Source organism: Natrix helvetica, assembly GCF_964273705.1.
Source record: "Natrix helvetica genome assembly, chromosome: Z".
Taxonomy (NCBI): Eukaryota; Metazoa; Chordata; class Lepidosauria; order Squamata; family Natricidae; genus Natrix; species Natrix helvetica.
The window spans coordinates 41,355,527-41,356,201 of record NC_138554.1 but is presented as its reverse complement, the minus strand read 5'-3'; the positions used below and the strand labels follow the sequence as shown (position 1 = coordinate 41,356,201).

The following is a 675-nucleotide window of genomic DNA, read 5'->3' as shown; positions in this document are numbered from 1 at the left end:
GATCACGGTGTCCCCGTTGCCCTTGGGCAAGTCTGAAGTCTCCCCCTCCTCCTCCAATGTGCGGCAGACTCACGTGTTCTTTTGGATCGGATCCCGCTTGCAAAAGGGAGTGAGGGGGAGGTCTACTTTCGCTTCAGACTCCCAACTTTGGTCACAGCATGGTTCTGATTTCGGCTGGTGGGAACAGCTTTCCCCTTTCCCCGTCCAGTTTGGCAGCGAGTCTAGCGGAGAGCTGTCCCCATCCCCGATGACCGGGGCGGAGCGGGGGTGGCGAGAAGGCAGGCCCGGCTCTTCTTGGCTTCTGCCTCTCCTTGCAGCATACAAGAAACCCCGCGACCTCCGGTCTCTCTTAAGATACGGAAACTAAGCCCGGCGCCTGATACATAGGACAACCGCAGTCCCCAGACGTCACAAGGGAAACGGCCAATAGGAATGGCTCGTGGTCACAGATCAAAAGAGGAGATCGCGACGGAGAAAGAGCATCCATTAGCGCTGCCCTCCCTTACTTCCCTACTTCTGCGCATCTCGAGACCACCGCGTAAACAGAATTTGCCCCGAAGTTTTTCCCGCGGACAATGAGCTCTTCCTCAGACCTTTTACGCACGCGAAAGATTAAAAAGCTAAATTTACTGCCACGCATGCCTGGAACGCCTGCAAAGAAAGAAGGGGAATGCG

The 675-nt window shown here is 56.0% G+C and overlaps 1 protein-coding gene across 3 annotated transcripts in view; it reads right to left on the bottom strand.

Annotated features, from left to right (window-relative positions):
* PHOSPHO1 (phosphoethanolamine/phosphocholine phosphatase 1) overlaps positions 1 to 363 on the bottom strand; it is a 23,180-nt gene extending 22,817 nt beyond the window's left edge. For 2 of the 3 annotated variants that reach the window (XM_081969716.1, XM_081969718.1), the window contains exon 1: positions 1 to 57. This exon is cut by the window's left edge. The gene's annotated coding sequence lies outside the window, so the exon portion shown is untranslated. The other variant, XM_081969719.1, reaches the window with a different exon arrangement.
* Positions 364 to 675: the final 312 nt, after the last annotated feature.